Here is an 18632-nt window from a genome sequence, read left to right on the forward strand (position 1 = left end):
TATATTAGTATGAGAACTCTGTGATGCTTGAATAGCACACAGCTGCTTACAAACTTACAGAGAAATGCTTAACATATACAGCTTTTTCTATCTTTCTGAAAATAATGCTTACTCTATTTATTAGTTCTACTTGCTACACTTGATTTATATATTACCAAGTTACATGACGGTAAGACAAGATAATAAGACAAATTATATCTAGTCTAACTTCATGCTGTTTCACTACTCTATTCCAGTATCTTTGAATATCTTCATAATTGCATGGAAATGGTAATGCTTCTTTGTTCTTTAAAACCTATAATTAGACTGCCACATTCCATTTGCAAACACCCGACACATGTGATTGTGTTGTCACTGTCAACTGCTAATTTGAATATTATCATCCGTCGGTATTATGTTGATTATCCGTCAGGAGCCTTGTTGATTATCCGTCAGTAGTCTTTGTAGATCATCCGTTGGTAGCCTTTCTGTCACTTGACTCCATTTCACTTATACAGAATTACAAGACATCTCATATTTACAATTAGCCAACCTATTCTATATATCAATCTAGTAGTCAACATGTGTAACGACTGGGAACTTTACGTTTATATTATATCATGATTATAATAAAATATGTGAATTAATGTGTCATTTATGTGTGATTATCTGATAAACCCTAACTGTTACGTGATACGTGTATTCCATGTCATTTCTGTATTTTAAGGTATTTTTCAGATATTTTATTATGCATTTATAGGTTTTATTTTAAACGTTTTATGACCCAAACGATGATTTTAAAACCAGTATTTCAAATAAAATAATGGGCCTTATTTTTCATCAAATGGCTTTTACAATCGCCTTGTTCTGAACATCTAGATAATTTATAAATTTTCTCGATTTGCGAAAAATGATTTTTTCGGGCCCCATTGGGTGTCAAAAACCCCACAAAAATCACATTTTTATTTTATAAAATTATAGGACTTTCATTTATATTATTTCTTTGCATTTTTGCATTATTCACAATTTTTGGGAATTTTTGGCATATATATTGCATATATAAAATATTTACAAATTAAATTTTAATACTCAAAAATTATAAAAATTAGGGCCCAATATTTTTATTTAATGTATAATTAGCCCCTTAATTTTAATTAGGAGTATTATTTTTACTACTATAAATAGCCTAATTTTTATTTAATTAATTATAATTAAAAATTAAAATCTGCAAAATTACCAAAAATTCTCTGAAATCGGGTCGGGAAGAACAGGTTCGGGTCGAAGAATCAAGTCGTGATTTCTCACTGATTACAACATCAAATCGTGTGATTCAAGTACTCAAATCGAAGGTTGTGATCCGTTCTTTCTGTTTCTTGCATCAATTTCACGTTTTATTGCATCGTTTTTTATTTTTGATTTTTAGGGTTTATGTTCGAATTAGGGCTTTTTGATTCTGGGGTTATTGTGATGTTTTGATGATTGATATAGCTTTGTTAGATGATTTACAGTCGATTCATGGTGTTTAATTGAATAAACGATGCTTGGATAGTGATTCACGAATTTTAGGGTTTAGGTCGAATTTTCAAAACACAACTCGATGATTTCTGTGAATATTTGGTTCTTGTAATATTAGGGCTTTGATTGTATATGTTCTTAGCTTCATTTTGCACTATATAACGTTTGATTTTATGTACGATTCTGCAAATTCGATTTTTGGCCAGAGTTTATGTCGATTTTGCCGGAGAAGTTGATTCAGGAGTTATTCTGTGATGTTTTGGCCGTGGTTGGATTGCTGTGTTGATTTGCAATGAAAAGCACTCAAAAACAGCACCAAACGGTGTTGATTTGGGGCTGATCGGAGCTTGGCCGGACTCCGGGAACTCACCGGAATCTGGAAAAATTCCGGCGTGTTCTTGGTGACCCGGAATCCAACCCGTTTGACCCGTTCAGATTACCCGGTTTTGATCTGTTTTTGTCAGAAACCAATTTCTGACAACTGTTTCTGAAATTTTGATTTTTATTTTATTTTTATTAATTTTAAAAATTAGTTTTATTTATTTTGTAAATTGATTAATTAATTATTTAATTAATTAATTTATATTATAAATAATTCTGAATTATTTTCTAAAAATCAGATTGAATTATTTTCTTAATTATTTATTTATTACTTATTAATTATTTAAAAGTGATTAATTATTTTGATAATTAATCAAATAATTTTCAATAAATCATAATAAATTCAATTTAATTTCAAAAATTATAGAAAAATTATTTTTAATTCTGATTTTCTTAAATAATGATTTAAAAATTATTTTTGGGTTTTAAAAATTAGTAATTATTATTTATAATGATTAATAAATGGAATTATCAGTATTTAATTAATAATAATTCAACCGTTAGTCCGTTTTGCGTGAAACGAAAGCCTGTTAACTCAGAAAAATGAATCCTTTTCATTAAAAATAATATCAAAGCTTAATTTTTTTTAGAAGTTAGTTGATTTTGTGACTTGTTTGATTATCAGTCAAGTTACGTGCCGAGACGAGTCCGAAAAATTCCGGAAAAATGGGAAACGAGTCAGATAACGATCAGTTTAGCAATCAGCGAGTCGATTTTGGTTTTAAAAATTATTTTAACCATAAAAATGATTATATGCTTATGTGCTTATGTGTATTACGTGGTTAATCGAGTCTTACTTGCTTATATGTAATACATGAGTCAGTCATAAGCGCATGGGTAGATGTTAGGATCAGTTTGAAGTCGATTCAAGATGCAAATGAAGTACGACGTGACTTAACCAGTCTGTTTTGCCAACAGAAGCTAAGCCAGCCAGTCCAGTTGAGTCGGTAATAGTCCAAGGTGATAGACATAAGTGATTCAATTGCAGTAAGTCGCGCAGAAGGCAAGTTTTTCCTCTATTCTACTTTCGGAATAGTGATATTAATTCAAATATTTATCATATTTACATTCTCTTGATTATTGTTCTTGATCACTAATATACAATCCTTATTCCTTTGTTCATATTTCATTTCAATTCTTGATTTCTCCATTTCTTTTGATTCTTGATTCATATTCTGTTGGTAACACATGGAGATCGATATATTCTAGTGTTTGGAATATATCAAAGCATACCGATTATCCCGGTTGCTAAGCGATGGACTGGATAAGGATATTTTGGGATTGAGTGTGTCTTAATCCTGAGGACCGGGATGACTGGTGCCTCGACGTGGACCGTAGTGCCTGGGTACCCAACTGGATCTATATACTGAGATATGGATCTGCATTATATTCTGACTGATCAGCAGAATATAGATGCGAACTTGTGTCCAGTTTAGTTTATTTGTACTCGCCAGTAATGGCCTTCTTTCTATTCTCGTGAGGTTATATCTTGGCAGATATACCTGGGATGGCGGATTCATTTAAAATGCTTTAACACTGTTTATATGTTTGTGGACTTGTTGAGCAACTTTTGGCTCACCCCTTTTGTTGTTATTCACCTTATTGTTTTTAGTTAAGAAAGAATATGAAACCAATCAGGACTCGAGTGGTAAAGAAGCGAGTCAAGCCTCGGGATCCTCTTATACCCAAGGTGTTGATCCCAATCCAGGAAGAAAGCTTTGAGTTGCCCGAGCAGGTGGAGTGTTGATAGATAGTAGGTGTGTGTGTTTGAATAAAAGTTGAACTTAGCTTAAAATGAATTAGACAATGGTTTGTAATAAAGAGAATTTGTGAGACTTTGAATGTTGGTTTGTAATAAAAGTAGTTAGTGGTTTTTGTTTTCATACTTCAACCTAAAAAGATCCTGGTTAGTGTTAAAGGGGTTTAATTTCATTTCTTTATTAATTGTTAATCAAATTGTACAGGTTTGGTGATTAGCTAGTAACCCCCAGACTTATACCCCGGGTCTGGAGGGCGTTACATGTTTGGTATCAGAGCTGTAGGTTTGGTCCCTGAAAATAAGAACATTAGGATTAAGATAGGATAAGGAGATCACATAAGATAGGGATAGTCAAATTAGGATGAATAGTGTTAGGATTTAGGTCAGATTAGAATAGGGAAATAATCTTAGGATTGTTAATGACCTTTTCTTTTCTTTGGTATACTATCAGATGGCATCTTCTGGTTATTCTGCATCTTCCGAGAGGACAGTCACTGGGCCAGTAGCACCAGCCATACCTCCAGTATCTGAGCATATGTTTCCTCCTCTACCACCTCCACCACCATTGCCACAGGAGCCGGTACCACTAGTACAGGGGATAGTGCATGACCCCATAGAGATGTTTGATCCATTTGAGTTCTTCGAGCTGATGGTTCCTTTACCTATTGAGCACCAGTTGATACTAGGTATTGAGCAGGAGTTACCACCACCACCATTGTTACCTCCTATACTAGTGCATGCCCCAGAGCCGGACATAGTTCAGATGATTCCAGTAGAGGGGATGGGAGAGCATGATGTGGATCTACAATTAGGTTTACCCCAGCAGGGTGCAGGTATTCCGAGGGTTCCTTCTCAGGATTCAGTAGGTCAGGTTGCTCAGCCGCATATGGTACCATACCATGAGTATAGAGTTATGAGGGATGATGTGGAGTATTGGCGGGCACAGTGTCGGGAGATTATGCATCTGTTTGATCAGAGGGACAGAGGACCGTTAGCGGCCCTACAGCCGGATTATTATATGAGACAGCGATTATAGTCAGTATTGATGAGTGCTACTTGGGAGCTGGATGATTTGACTCATGATGGACCTCCTTCTTTTGCAGAGTTCTACAGGGTTTTTCGCTTGGCATAGACTGTGGTCCAGGCACTTAGAGAAGAGCTTAGGCGTATTCCGCCTGGGTTCTGAGAGGGTTTGAGACGGTGACTCTAGAGTGCATGTGTATATAGAGGCAGCATAGTATAACCTAGTGAGTAGTGTGTATGTGTGTATCAGTAGTTTAACTTGTAGTAGTAATTTAACTTGTAGCGATAGTGTGACTTGTAGTCGTAGTGATGACCAGTAGCCCGAGACTTTTTGTATCAAGCATTTACACCTGAAGCTGGTGTCACATATATATAAGATGAACTTTTTCAAATTCTTTTATTTAAATTTCAGTCTTTACAGTTTTATAGCATTTACTTTCACTTTACAGTTTTTCATATTATAATTCCTGTTGGAAAAAAAAATAAAATAAAATAAAATAAAATAAAACAATTATTTTATTTAACTATTTACATTTCCAGTCTGTACACTCAGCAACTGTTTTCTTTAAATAAACCATGTTATGAATACATGATAAATTGTTTTCCATACATATTGTCGATTGTTTATTAAACTGTTAAATAAATATCACCTGTTTTATTATCAGAAGAAGATGGCACCAAAAAGAAAGACTAGGGCTGAGACCTCTAACAGCAATTCTGAAAATCAGACTAATGAGACCATGAACCAAATGTTCCATCTGATGCAACAACAGATGGTAATGATGCAGCAGCAGATGCAGCATCAGCAACAGTAGATACAATAACAAATGTTGCAACAGCCACCTCGTCCTGAGCTTCAATTACCACCAGTATTACCTGTTGTTACTTTTAAGCAGTTTCAGTCAGTTAAACCTCCAGAGTTTGAAGGGACTACTGATCCTATTAAAGCTACCACCTGGTTAAAAGAAGTAGAGAAAGCGTTCGCACTAGTGAAGGTAGGTGAGGACCAGAAGACTGATTTTGCTAGTTACTTGTTGAAAGGAGAGGCGAATTATTGGTGGGAATCTAAAAAGGCCTCGCTATGTGAAGAATCAAATGCAGATTAAGTTTCTAGAACTGAAGCAGGGAAATATGTACGTGGCAGAATATGAAGCCAAATTTACTGAGTTGGCTAGGTTTGTTCCAGAACAGGTTGACACTGAAGAAAAACTAGTTCAAAGATTTCAAGAAGGATTACGACCATGGATTCGTGGCCAAGTTGCAGTTTTCGAATTAACGACGTATACCACCGTAGTTCAGAAAGCTTTGATTATAGAAGGGGAAAGTGAAAGATCTCAGCAAGACAAGGGACAGGGAAGTTTCCAAGATCGCTCCAGCAGAAAGCCGGGATTCCAAGCCCGGGCAAATTTGAATTTTAAAAGGATAGGACAAGGTTCACAGAAGGCAGGTAATCGTTTCCAAACCTCCAGTCAGCAGGGAATGGTCAGAGTTCCAGTGCCGTACTGCAAGACATGTAATCGAAAACATACAGGTGTATGTATCAAAAGGGATGTAACGTGTTATCAGTGTAAGCAGAAAGGGCATTATTCTAACGAATGTCCAACAGGTAGAACATCAGAGATGACTTATTTCCAGTGTGGAAAGAAAGGGCATATCGCCAGAAATTGCAAAGGATCAGCTATGGCAGCCAGTGTTCCGAGAATGTTAGCATTACCTCCGCCGCCGCCTAATCAACCCAAAGTAAGAACTTTTAACATGACCATGAAAGAAGCGGTGCAGAGTCCGAGTGTTATTGTAGGTACACTTTTGGTGAATTCTGTAATTTCAAAAGTATTAATTGATTCTGGAGCTACTCGTTCATTTGTTTCTGAAGAATTTCTTGGTAAGTTACATTGTGAAATCGAATGGTTGGGCGAAACGTTAATTATAAAATTAGCGAATGACGACCAAGTTCCGGTAGATCGAGTATGTCCTGCGTGTGATATAGAAATAGCCGGACATCATTTTTCGGTAGATTTAATTCCTTTTAAGCTAGGAGAATTCGATATTATCTTGGGAATGGATTGGTTAGCATGTCATAACGCTCAGATAGATTGCGCGAATAAGAGAGTCAAATTGCGAACTGCGGAGAATGCAACAGTAATATTCAAAGGCGAAAAATAGCAGAAGAAATTTCTTACTGTGATGCAGACTAAACGATTGCTTCGACAAGGATGTGAGGCGTACATAGTTTACGTGTTAGATACCGAAAGAGGAAGTCCTAGAATAGAAGACATTCCAATTGTGTGCGAATTTCCAGACGTCTTTCCAGACGAGCTTCCAGGGTTACCACCAGATCGAGAAATTGAATTCACAATTGATCTAGCACCAGGTACAGAACCAGTTTCGAAAGCTCTATATCGGATGGCTCCAGTCGAAATGAAGGAATTGTCAACGCAACTGCAAGATCTTCTAGACCGAGGCATCATACGACCTAGTGTATCCCCATGGGGTGCACCGGTGTTATTTGTGAAGAAGAAGGACGGCAGCATGCGATTATGCATTGACTATAGGGAATTGAATAAACTCACTATCAAGAATAAGTATCCCTTACCGAGAATCCACGATTTGTTCGATCAGCTAAAAGGAGCAGCATGGTTTTCAAAGATAGATTTGCGATCAGGCTATCATCAATTGAAGATTAAAGCTGAAGATATTCCAAAAACTGCGTTTCGTACAAGATATGGGCATTACGAGTTTTTGGTAATGGCATTCGGTCTGACAAACGCGCCAGCAGCATTCATGGATTTGATGAACAGAGTATTCAAGAAATATTTGGATAAATTCGTGATTGTATTCATTGATGACATCTTGATTTACTCCAAGTCAGAAGAAGAGCATGCAGAACACTTGAGAATAACTTTGGAAATTCTGAGGAAAGAGCAACTATACGCAAAATTCTCGAAATGTGAATTCTGGTTAAGAGAAGTACAATTTCTAGGGCATATTATCAGTAGAGAAGGCATCCAAGTCGATCCAGCGAAGATTGAAGCTGTGTTAAATTGGGAAAGACCAAGGACGCCGACAGAAGTTCGAAGTTTCTTGGGATTGGCAGGATATTATCGAAGGTTTGTCAAAGATTTTACGAAAATAGCAACGCCGCTGACCAAGTTAACTCGAAAAAGTGAAAAGTTTGAATGGAGTGATAAGTGTGAAGAAAGTTTTCAAGAGCTGAAAAATCGGTTAGTAACTGCACCAGTACTTGTATTGCCAGATGAGCTAGGAAATTTTGTCATTTTCAGCGATGCTTCGTATCGCGGGTTAGGATGTGTACTGATGCAGCACGGTAACGTCATCGCATATGCTTCGAGACAACTTAAACCTCATGAACAAAAATATCCTACTCATGATCTGGAATTGGCAGCGATCGTATTTGCGTTGAAGCTTTGGAGACATTATCTCTACGGTGAAAAATGTGAAATTTACACAGATCATAAAAGTCTAAAGTATATCTTTACGCAAAAGGAGCTGAACATGCGACAACGTCGATGGCTGGAATTGATAAAGGATTACGAAGTCACGATTAGTTATCATCCAGGGAAAGCAAATGTTGTAGCAGATGCGCTGAGCAGGAAAGAAAGATTGAATCGGTTAACTTCGTGTGAAGACTTAATCAAGGAATTCGATAAATTGAAAATTGAGATTCGTATTCCCAATGAATCTGCAAAAGCTATCTACACTATGACTTTCCAACCGGAATTGTTAGAAAAGATTCGCTGCTGTCAAAATGAAGTGATGAGTCAAGATGACGACCTGACGGGAGAAGAAATCACAACTCAGAAAGATAATGAAGGAATTTTACACTTTGCGTCGAGAATCTGGATCCCTAACGTAGTAGAATTAAAAGAAGAAATAATGCGAGATGCGCACAATTCGAAGTATTCCATTCATCCAGGAAGTACAAAAATGTATCGTGATCTGAAAGAAAAATTCTGGTGGCCGAACATGAAGAAGGAAATAGCTGAATGGATAAGTAAGTGCTACACATGCCAGCGAGTTAAAGCGGAACATCAACGTCCGAGTGGATTATTGCAACCATTAGACATTCCAGAATGGAAATGGGAACATCTAGCGATGGATTTTGTGGTAGGACTACCAAGGATAAAGGAAAATCATGATGTGATATGGGTAATCATTGATAGACTCACGAAGTCGGCACATTTTCTACCAATCAATGAAAGATTTTCACTCGACAAGCTAGTACACATATATCTCAAAGAAATTGTGATGCGACATGGAGTTCCAGTATCTATCGTGTCTGATCGAGATCCTCGTTTCAACTCAAGGTTTTGGAGACAATTTCAAGAATGTCTTGGAACTAAATTGAACATGAGTACTGCTTATCATCCGCAAACCGACGGGCAAAGTGAAAGAACTATCCAAACGATTAAAGACATGCTACGAGTTTGTGCGATCGATTTTGAAGGCAGTTGGGATGAACATCTACCCCTAGTGGAATTATCTTATAATAACAGTTATCACGCCAGCATTGGAATGCCACCGTATGAAGCATTATACGGGAGAAAATGCAGATCACCAGTATATTGGGATGAAGTTGGAGAACGCAAAATTTTGGGTCCAGAACTAATTCAACAGATGAAAGAAAAGATTGAACTCATTCGAAAACGACTCGATGCAACGCAAAACAGACAACGCAAATATGCAGATCAAGCCAGGAAAGATATAGACTATCAGGAAGGAGAAAACGTACTACTCAAAATATCGCCATGGAAAGGATTAACCAGATTTAGAAATAAGGGTAAATTGAAACCACGTTATGTTGGACCGTTTGAAATTTTGAAGAAAGTGGGAAAAGTTGCATACGAATTAGCTTTACCGCCTCATATGCAGCATATTCACAATGTGTTTCACGTGTCCATGCTTAAGCGATATAATCCTGATTCTAGGCATGTAATCGAGTATGAGCCGATAGAAATCCAACCTGATTTGTCTTTTATAGAACAGCCGGTAAGAATTTTAGATCGGCGAGAGAAAGTGTTGAGAAATAAGTCTGTATATTTAGTGCGAGTGTTGTGGAGAAATCCTATGGTTGAAGAATCAGCCTGGGAACTCGAAAGTGAAATATTAGAGAAATACCCTCATTTGTTTTCATAGAAGATTCTGAGGACAGAATCCTTTTAAGGGGGGGAGGATGTAACGACTGGGAACTTTACGTTTATATTATATCATGATTATAATAAAATATGTGAATTAATGTGTCATTTAAGTGTGATTATCTGATAAACCCTAACTGTTACGTGATACGTGTATTCCATGTCATTTCTCTATTTTAAAGTATTTTTCAGATATTTTATTATGCATTTGTAGGTTTTATTTCAAACGTTTTATGACCCAAACGATGATTTTAAAGCCAGTATTTCAAATAAAATAATGGGCCTTATTTTTCATCAAATGGCTTTTACAATCGCCTTGTTCTGAACATCTAGATAATTTATAAATTTTCTCGTTTTGCGAAAAATGATTTTTTCGGGCCCCATTGGGTGTCAAAAACCCCACAAAAATCACATTTTTATTTTTATAAAATTATAGGACTTTCATTTATATTATTTCTTTGCATTTTTGCATTATTCACAATTTTTGGGAATTTTTGGCATATATATTGCATATATAAAATATTTATAAATTAAATTTTAATACTCAAAAATTATAAAAATTAGGGCCCAATATTTTTATTTAATGTATAATTAGCCCCTTAATTTTAATTAGGAGTATTATTTTTACTACTATAAATAGCCTAATTTTTATTTAATTAATTATAATTAATCATTAAAATCTGCAAAATTACCAAAAAATTTCTGAAATCGGGTCGGGAAGAACAGGTTCGGGTCGAATAATCAAGTCGTGATTTCTCACTGATTACAGCATCAAATCGTGTGATTCAAGTACTCAAATCGAAGGTTGTGATCCGTTCTTTCTGTTTCTTGCATCAATTTCACGTTTTATTGCATCGTTTTTGATTTTTGTTTTTTAGGGTTTATGTTCGAATTAGGGCTTTTTGATTCTGGGGTTATTGTGATGTTTTGATGATTGATATAGCTTTGTTAGATGATTTACAGTCGATTCATGGTGTTTAATTGAACAAACGATGCTTGGATAGTGATTCACGAATTCTAGGGTTTAGGTCGAATTTTCAAAACACAACTCGATGATTTCTGTGAATATTTGGTTCTTGTAATGTTAGGGCTTTGATTGTATATATTCTTAGCTTCATTTTGCACTATATAACGTTTGATTTTATGTACGATTCTGCAAATTCGATTTTTGGCCGAAGTTTATGTCGATTTTGCCGGAGAAGTTGATTCAGGAGTTATTCTGTGATGTTTTGGCCGTGGTTGGATTGCTGTGTTGATTTGCAATGAAAAGCACTCAAAAATAGCACCAAACGGTGTTGATTTGGGGCTGATCGGAGCTTGGCCGGACTCCGGGAACTCACCGGAATCTGGAAAAATTCCGGCGTGTTCTTGGTGACCCGGAATCTAACCCGTTTGACCCGTTCAGATTACCCGGTTTTGATATGTTTTTATCAGAAACCAATTTCTGACAACTGTTTCTGAAATTTTGATTTTTATTTTATTTTTATTAATTTTAAAAATCAGTTTTATTTATTGTGTAAATTGATTAATTAATTATTTAATTAATTAATTTATATTACAAATAATTCTGAATTATTTTCTAAAAATCAGATTGAATTATTTTCTTAATTATTTATTATTTATTTATTACTTATTAATTATTTAAAAGTGATTAATTATTTTGATAATTAATCAAATAATTTTCAATAAATCATAATAAATTCAATTTAATTTCAAAAATTATAGAAAAATTATTTTTAATTCTGATTTTCTTAAATAATGATTTAAAAATTATTTTTGGGTTTTAAAAATTAGTAATAATTATTTATAATGATTAATAAATGGAATTATCAGTATTTAATTAATAATAATTCAACCGTTAGTCTGTTTTGCGTGAAACGAAAGCCTGTTAACTCAGAAAAATGAATCTTTTTCATTAAAAATAATATCAAAGCTTAATTTTTTTTAGAAGTTAGTTGATTTTGTGACTTGTTTGATTATCAGTCAAGTTACGTGCCGAGACGAGTTCGAAAAATTCCGGAAAAATGGAAAACGAGTCAGATAACGATCAGTTGAGCAATCAGCGAGTCGATTTTGGTTTTAAAAATTATTTTAACCATAAAAATGATTATATGCTTATGTGCTTATGTGTATTACGTGGTTAATCGAGTCTTACTTGCTTATATGTAATACATGAGTCAGTCATAAGCGCATGGGTAGATGTTAGGATCAGTTTGAAGTCGATTCAAGATGCAAATGAAGTACGACGTGACTTTACCAGTCTGTTTTGCCAACAGAAGCTAAGCCAGCCAGGCCAGTTGAGTCGGTAATAGTCCACGGTGATAGACATAAGTGATTCAATTGCAGTAAGTCGCGCAGAAGGCAAGTTTTTCCTCTATTCTACTTTCGGAATAGTGATATTGATTCAAATATTTATCACATTTATATTCTCTTGATTATTGTTCTTGATCACTAATATACAATCCCTATTCCTTTGTTCATATTTCATTTCAATTCTTGATTTCTCCGTTTCTTTTGATTCTTGATTCATATTCTGTTGGTAACACATGGAGATCGATATATTCTAGTGTTTGGAATATATCAAAGCATACCGATTGTCCCGGTTGCTAAGCAATGGACTGGATAAGGATATTTTGGGATTGAGTGTGTCTTAATCCTGAGGACCGGGATGACTGGTGCCTCGACGTGGGCCGTAGTGCCTGGGTACCCGACTGGATCTATATACTGAGATATGGATCTGCATTATATTCTGACTGATCAGAAGAATATAGATGCGAACTTGTGTCCAGTTTAGTTTATTTATACTCTCCAGTAATGGCCTTCTTTCTATTCTCGTGAGGTTATATCTTGGCAGATATACCTGGAATGGCGGATTCATTTAAAATGCTTTAACACTGTTTATATGTTTGTGGACTTGTTGAGCAACTTTTGGCTCACCCCTATTGTTGTTATTCACCTTATTGTTTTCAGTTAAGAAAGAATATGACACCAATCAGGACTCGAGTGGTAAAGAAGCGAGTCAAGCCTCGGGATCCTCTTATACCCAAGATGTTGATCCCAATCCAGGAAGAAAGCTTTGAGTTGCCCGAGCAGGTGGAGTGTTGATAGATAGTAGGTGTGTGTGTTTGAATAAAAGTTGAACTTAGCTTAAAATGAATTAGACAATGGTTTGTAATAAAGAGAGTTTGTGAGACTTTGAATGTTGGTTTGTAATAAAAGTAGTTAGTGGTTTTTGTTTTCATACTTCAACCTAAAAAGATCCTGGTTAGTGTTAAAGGGGTTTAATTTCATTTCTTTATTAATTGTTAATCAAATTATACAAGTTTAGTGATTAGCTAGTAACCCCCAGACTTATACCCCGGGCCTGGAGGGCGTTACAACATGACTTAGAGAATTCTACAGAATCTACTAGACTAAACATTGTTGTTTGCAGAAATGTGCTGCAATACTTATTGTTACATAAGCTACACTCTCGATAAATGTTCAGTTGTCATCCGTCGGGACTTTAAATGTCATCCGTCGGGACTTTAAATATCATCCGTCGGGATTATATTAAAACATCCGTCAAGAGCTACAAAAAACACTAAGTTAAATCTACTAAGGTGTTTTGTTTAACTTATCATCAAGTTCACAACATATTCCTAACACCCTTCTTATTGTCCTCTCTTATTTCTATCATTACGTTTCATGGGAGCTATGAGATATTCGAGCACCAACATTTTATGAATCCAAATTTTCTTGCATTAGATATTTTTATCAAAACTAATCAATTACATGAATCTTGTGAAAATAGTAAGAGCATAAATAGATTAACTTTAAAATTTATATCGCTTAACTAAAATATTTATTTCATTCATTTCATCTAATATATTTTAAGTCGGAGTGTTACATCTCCCTTAAAAATAATTCTGTCCTCGACATTCGAACTCAATTTATGCCTTTCTTGTCATTAATTCCCCAATATGTCTAAAAATATCTAATATAAAAAGAACTTAACATTTGTTCTCATTTCGTTTATCATAAATCATCCCAACGTCTGCATGATCATTCAAAATTTCTTCTCTTGAAGTTACGTTTTCACTAAAACATATTTTTCACTAAAATTCACATTTAGAGAATTTGGTGTATCACCCTTTTTCTCTCAAAATTTTAGTTCTACCCTTAGATGTACGAGATTATCTAAATAGGTTCATCCACCCATCCTTAAAAGATAACTTCAAAAAAAAATTCTATCTACGAATAAACTCCTACTTTCTTGAGTTATACTAGCAATTCATTATTTGTACCTTGCACAAGTATGTTTAACTTATATACGTATTTCGTGTTCAATATGAATGAAATGATCCCAAATCAATCAATACATTATGAACATCTTGAGCACGGAGTTAAGGCGTACCTGACACTACATTATAAGATTTTTTGGCGCCCGGAGGTATCATCGCGTAGGTTCTTGCCACTGCCCTGGACGTGCCTTTGTTTATCATTAGTTTCAGTAACATTTTGATATCCTTTTTAAGGACAATCTCTTGATAGATGACCCGGTTTTCCGTAACTATAGCAAGAAATTACTTTAGGTTTTGGGTATTGAGTCGTTTATGCCTTTTTTCCCACAATTGTGACATAATCCATTAGCTCGATAACAAATGTCACCACCATGTTCCATTTTATATTTCTTACACTTCAAAATGATGGTCCTCTTATCGTTTTCCAGGAAACTCTCCATCTTTCTCATGTGAAATTTCTTATTATCCTTTTTATATCCAGAGTCGCCACTCAATTATATCTTTCTTTCTCTCTTTTTTTGTTAAAGAATTGAGTGCAGGCTTAATATTCCCTCTCTGCAATCCTAACCTTCCCAACCAATTTATCAAATAGCTCCAACTCCAACAAGGATACTTTTTCTCTTATTTGTGGTTTGAGTCCTTCTTGAAACCTTTGACATTTTCTAGCTTCAGTAACAACTTGGTGATGAGCAAACCTAGAAAGTTCTAGAAATTTTGAGAGATACTCTGACATGGACATTCCTTCATGCCTTAATCCTAAAAACTTCATCTCCATCTCATTCTTCATACAGGTAGGAAAATATTTATCAAAGAACAATTCTTTAAACCTTGCACAAGTCATTTTAGAAGAATTCTCAGTTTGTTTAACTGTATCCCACCAAAATACTACTTCCCCTCTTAATGAATGTGTTGTGAATTTCACCTTGTTTAACTATATCCATACATTAGCAACATGTTGATTCAAATCTCCTTTAAATATGGAGGGATCAACATTTTTAAAACCCTTGTAGGTACACCTACGCTAATTCTCACATTCTCGATCCAAATCATCAACACGCTCCTCCACTGTAGTCATCTATTTTTCAGTTAAGCTCTTAAACATATTCTTTAACTCTCCTAAAAATAATATCATTTCAGGGCTAATATATACATTAGGCCCAGTCCCATTAGAATTTCCATCAGTCATCTTTTCCTACAATTCAATGCATAATATTAATCCTAATTTATTCAGAATTCGCACAATGATGAATATTGTTATCTATACACATCAAAACGTCACTAATAACATATTTCGAGTACTACACACATCATACGTATGGAAAAATAATGATGACCGAATACTACATACATCATTATATATGATTATGGAGTACTGTACATCATATATTGGTTGCATTCAAATTATACACCTACATATTTCCTAAATACCACTTGAGTCAATGATTCAAGATTCTAAATCCTATATTCATACATTTTCTAACCTTAGCCCTGATAGCACCTGTGACAACCCTGAACTCGAGATAACCCTATGTTGTGCAAGACATGCCTTTATATAATAAGACTAAGTCACTTTAACAATCCCTAGATTTAGTTGACTTGTAATTGTATGTATTCTGTAATGTTGTTCTTGATTCTATATAATTGTTAAGTAGACTAGACTGAAGTATTTTTTAGTAAATAACCAATAAGCTAGAAATGAATTTCTGAAAGAAGATCAAGCCTAATTATGCCTCATAATAAAGATAAACTGCTTGGTGAAGAATAATGTTGTGGATTGAAAAATGTCCTAATTAAATGTCAAGAAGTCACAAATCAAGATATGTCGAGATGTCTATCGAGAAGTCAGAATGACTCGTAGAGAAGTCACTCTACTTGTAGATATGTCATTATACTTGTAGAGAATTCATTCTACTTGTAGAGATGTCATTCTACTCGTAGAGAAGTCGACATGTAGAGATGTAGAGATATTGAAAAGACAAAAGTATATTTAGAGAAGTAGAGATATCGATAAGTTAAAATTGTATGTAGAGAAGTGGAGATATCGACAAGTCAAAACTGCATGTAGAGAAGTGGAGATATCGACAAATCAAAACTGCATGTAGAGATGTGAAGATATCGACAATTCAAAACTACATATAGAGAAGTGGAGATATTGACAAGCCAAATTGCATATAGAGAACTGGAGATATCGATTAGTCATTCTACATGTCGACATGAGACATCTCTATACAATAATGCAAATCTCGATAACATCTCATTTACAGAATATAACCAACTTGAAGATTCAAGATTATCAGCTAACAAACCGTTTTATCACTAAAATGGAAAGTCTATAAATGCAGCTTGAGATGTGCAAGATCAAGGGCTAAGATGAACTGGACAAAGGAATATCACAAACCTTGAAGATTATATGCAGATTTGCTGCACTTAAAGTAGGATTAGACAAACTAGCTTTAAAAAGTATGTTGGTCTATTTTAGTGCAATTCCTCTAAACTGTGCATGTTGATCTATCTTTTCTTCCATTTTCATTTTTTTGTCACAGGTCCTTTGTTTAGAAGTTACAAAAAACGATCTAGAAATCTTGTATTCTCAACGATCTAGAAATCTTGTATTCTCTCAAGAGAGGTAGCCGAGTTCTTATTATTCAAGAACAAATATTTGTAGCACAACTAATTGGATTTTAATATAAATCAAGTGAGTTTTGATAATTGTGTTTCTGTTTTTTCAGTTTTTTGATTATCACTACAAATAGTTAGCCTGTTGAGTTCAAGTATCCAAACATATTTTAACTTGATTATCTTGAAAACATTCAATATAGTTTTTTAAGTAAGTAAAATCAAGAAAACACATTTACCCCTCCCTCTGTGTGCAATTCATACCTAACAAGTGGTATCGGAGCAAAATCTGAAAGTAAACAGGTTAGATCTTAGAAGTATGAGTGCACAAAAACTTAGCAGTATCAAGATCCCTATCTTTGACAAAGTAAACTACACTCTATGGAAGAAGAAGATGATGTTGTTCATCTGGATGGCTCATCCACTATATCTTGAAATTCCTACGCATGGATTTTTCATTCCTATGATAAGGGTACTTAAAGCAACTGAAGATGATATAGTCATTCCTTGTCACTATGGTCCTAAAGATCTATCTGAATACACTGAACTAGAAAAGGAGAAAGTTTCACTTGACAGTAGCTCGCAACTCATTTTAATTGAGTCCCTTGATAATGTCATGTATAAAAACATTATCAGTTGTGAATTAGCCAAGCAAATATGGGAGAAGATAGAGATTATGTGTGAAGGTACAGAAGAAGTAAGGTCAAATCAAAAAAGAATTCTGATTTCACTATATGAGGGTTTCATGGCTAATCCTAAAGAAGGTATTATTAAGGTTTTTGAAAGGTTCAACAAATTGATAAATGACTTGCATGCATGACAAGTTCTAGAAAGCTGAGGAGGTCAACCTAAAATTCTTACTCACTCTTCCTGATCACTTGGAATAAAAGATCTATGCAAGAAGAGAAGGGAGAGACCTAGAGAGAACAACTCTAGAGGTTTAATATAGTATTTTTAAAACCTATGAGCTAGAGATGATGCCGAAAAAATCATTAAAGTTGAGTCAAGGACATGTTGTGGATGTGTCAAGTGCCTTGATAGTTAATGATCAGAAAATAATTAAAAATGAAACTGAATCTTAGGCTCAAGTTATACAACCTGTTGAGCAAAAGAACAAGGAACTTTAAAAACAAGTCATTCTGGAATTGAAAGAGGATCAGTATTACACCCTTGATGAGTGGGATGAAATGGACCAGTCTATGGCCTACTGGAAAGGAAGGTTTCAAAGATAAGAGTCAAAAAGCCCAGGTACTTCAATGGTAAAGGTCAAACATCCTACAAAAACAACTGGAAGGGAAAAACTCAGACAAGTGCAACTGGCAAAGGTGGCTATAAATCAGGTTCTGTGGACAAATCTAAAATTAAATGCTATAACTGTGATGAGCTTGACCACTTTGCCACATAATGCAGAAAGCTAAAGAAGGTGAAGAAAGATAAGACATACTTGGAGTTTGAGGCTAAGTATGATTCACTTCTGAAGAAGCAACAAGGAAAAGCTTATATTGATAAGGGAAAAAGTTTGATGACACTGATGATGAAGATGACAGTGAAGAAGATGAAAAATATGCTCGCATGGCCTTGGAGGAAGGAGAATCATCTGCATATCCAAACCACCATTAATTTGAATGCTTCATAATATAAGGAAACTATTGAAAAGATGAGTGTATAAATGTTTTACATTCACACAAACATGGTGGCTGCTACTGAAGAGATGAATAGATTATAAAAAATGAATGAGAAACTTGAAATTGAGAAATAAGAACTAGAGCTGTAGCTTCTAAACCCAGAGTCAGTTAGGAAAGAAAGTGAATATCTTAAAAACAAGCTATAATATGCAAAGGAATTGGAAGCTGTATCGAGAGATAAAATTGAGAAAAATCACATTGATAAAGGCAAAGAAATTATGAACAAAGAAGTTCATGT

The 18632-nt window shown here is 34.8% G+C and overlaps 1 pseudogene; it reads right to left on the reverse strand.

The window, feature by feature from the left end:
- Nucleotides 1-14868, reverse strand: part of LOC141691334 (uncharacterized) — a 33030-nt pseudogene extending 18162 nt beyond the window's left edge.
- Between the last annotated feature and the right edge of the window lie 3764 nt (nucleotides 14869-18632).

The sequence above is a fragment of the Apium graveolens genome, chromosome 10 (genome assembly GCF_009905375.1).
Source record: "Apium graveolens cultivar Ventura chromosome 10, ASM990537v1, whole genome shotgun sequence".
Classification (NCBI taxonomy): Eukaryota; Viridiplantae; Streptophyta; class Magnoliopsida; order Apiales; family Apiaceae; genus Apium; species Apium graveolens.